Raw genomic sequence first — 2661 nt, 5'->3', positions numbered from 1 at the left:
CAATCACTCCGCGGGGGTACTTGGCAGATCTGTCAGCCAGTTGCAAGGACATCCTCGTCGGCTTAGGCTCTCCCAACCCAAGTTTCTTAAACACAGACAATGACATAAGATTAATACTTGCACCAAGATCACATAACGCTTTATGAAAAACAACATCACCAATCATGCAAAGAATAGAGAAACTCCCTGGGTCTTTGAGTTTCGGTGGGATTTTGTTTTGCACCAAAGCGGAGCAATTTTCAGTTAATTTCACTGTCATGAGATCTTCCAACTTCCTCTTATTAGCTAAAATGTCCTTCAAAAATTTAGCATAACTAGGCATTTGCATTAAAGCATCGGCGAAGGGAATATTGATATGCAATTTTTTAAATACCTCAAGAAACTTACCGAATTGTGCATCTAGTTTTGCTTTTTTCAATGCTGCAGGGAAAGTTGGAGAAATAACAATTTTAGGTTGTGCAGTGGGTACTAGTGTAGAGTTAGAAGACTTACCTTTAGATGTCACAGTTTGCTCATCCACTGTTTGAGTTTTCTCTTTCTCCCTTGACTCCAAAACTTTCCCACTCTTCAACTCAATGGCCTTCACTTGCTCTTTTGGATTAGTCTCTGTGTTACTTGGCAAGGTGCCTGGCTCTCTGCTTGCTATCATCTTCGCTAACTGACCAATCTGATTTTCAAGCCCCTTTATCGACGCATCCTGATTTTGAAGTCTAGTTTCAGTGGATGAAATAAACTTAGACATCATTTGCTCCAAGTCGGACTTTTCTTCTCTAGGAGGATCGGATCTGTACATCGGTTGTTTCCCATATTTTTGTCCTCCTTGCGGTGTATTATGACTGTTTTGACCGCCCCATGAGAAGTTGGGATGTTGCCTCCACCCAGGATTGTATGTGTTTGAATAAGGGTCATTCCTTGGGCGGTTTTGGACTCCCACTTGATTCACCGGTGCCTCATTTTGCACATAGAAGGGATTTCCATCTTGACAGTCTTTCACATAGTGTTCTCCTCCACATTTCTCACAGAATATCTCCTGAAGACGCATAGCTATGCCACCCATGTTCAAGCCATCCAGCTTCCTGTTCAATGCATGAAGTTGTGCAGTAATAGCAGAAAAATCAGTTATCTGGTGAACTCCTGCACTTCTCCGCTGGTTGTTCCTGTCAGATTGAGGATGATAACTGCTAGCAGCCATCTCCTCCAACAACTCATATCCTTCTTCCGCAGTCTTCCTCAACAGGTTTCCACAAGCAACAGCATCTATCATAGTACGGTTAGGAGTAAGCAAACCATAATATAATATTTGAACGACTAACCCAAGTGGTAACTCGTGATGTGGGCATCTTCGTAGTAGATCCTTGAAGCGTTCCCATGCCTCATATAAAGATTCCTGATCGAATTAAGCAAATGTTGTAATGTTTGTCCGTGCTTCATGGTCTTGGAGGGAGGGAAGTATTTGATGAGAAATGCTTTCGCCATGTCCTCCCATGTAGCGATCGAACCTACAAGCAAACAATTTAACAACGCTTTAGCTTTATCACGTAAGGAGAAAGGAAATAAACGCAACCTAACAGCATCATCAGAAACTCCATTGAATTTAAAAGTATCGCAAATTTCAAGAAAATCCGCGATGTGCGTGTTTGGGTCATCCATTGCAGTTCCTCCAAATTGGACTGTGTTCTGAATCATCTGGATTATGGCTGGCTTGATTTCAAAATGATTTGCCCGCACGATAGGCCTCACAATGCTAGGGCGTGCACCCTCCAAAGAAGGTTGGGCATACTCCAGCATTGGTATGCGGCGCGGTATCTCCACATGTCTATCTTCACGACGTTCCTCCTCTTGATCATTCAACTGCCTCAAAATCAGTTCTTTTAGCCTCTGCTGATGTCTTCTCATGCGGAAAGTTCTTTCGATTTCAGGATCAAACTCAAGCTCCACATCAAGTGACTTTGGCATGCACTAGACAAGATATCTGGAATAAAATATGGAGTGTTATCTCAAGATAAATAAAATAACGCTAAAGAAAACGACTAAAAATAAAATTGTAGATTAATAGTCCCCGGCAACGGCGCCAAAAACTTGATCGAGCAAAACTTGCACTGTGGAATCCTCAATAAAAATATGTTTTATATGCTCAAAATAATCGCAAGTGCATGATGTCAAGTTATAATATAGTGTACGTGAGTACAATTATAGTTCCACTGAAGACTGTGTTTAACAATAATTATTCCAGTTATTAAAACTTTAGCAATGAAATTTGATTTGATTGTTTTATAACTAATAAAATTTAATAAAACTAAATAAACAAGTTCAAGAATTTAATGAAGAGATATGAATGCTAGATCAATTGATTAAATTTCGATGATAAATGAATTTGTTGGGAATTCTGGTTCACCTACCCTTTATTAATTTGTTAATTCGTTCAATCGTGTTTATATGCTTCCGACATGATCTCCTATTCAATTTAACACACTCTCTCGAGCTATGCCAAACTAATTCTACCCAATGAAGTAATTAAATGTCTTTAATTATTTATCAAGGGTGGATCGCATTTCGATTTATGAAATCCCCTAATTTTCGACCCTTAGGACTATGATTATCGGCACGTATCCAATTTCATATATCTATGTAAATTGTAGATCCGCGGATTATACTACTCGA

General features: G+C 39.6%; 1 non-coding gene across 1 annotated transcript; it reads left to right on the top strand.

Moving 5' to 3' along the window:
- Positions 1-1322: 1322 nt before the first annotated feature.
- LOC140818886 (small nucleolar RNA R71) lies at positions 1323-1428 on the top strand. The gene has a single exon (XR_012115117.1). It is a non-coding gene; the product is annotated as a small nucleolar RNA R71 (small nucleolar RNA).
- The last annotated feature ends 1233 nt before the right edge of the window (positions 1429-2661 follow it).

Source organism: Primulina eburnea, chromosome 17, assembly GCF_022965805.1.
Source record: "Primulina eburnea isolate SZY01 chromosome 17, ASM2296580v1, whole genome shotgun sequence".
Taxonomy (NCBI): domain Eukaryota; kingdom Viridiplantae; phylum Streptophyta; class Magnoliopsida; order Lamiales; family Gesneriaceae; genus Primulina; species Primulina eburnea.
The sequence above is the reverse complement of the archived record's forward strand: the minus strand, read 5'-3'. Positions and strand labels throughout refer to the sequence as shown.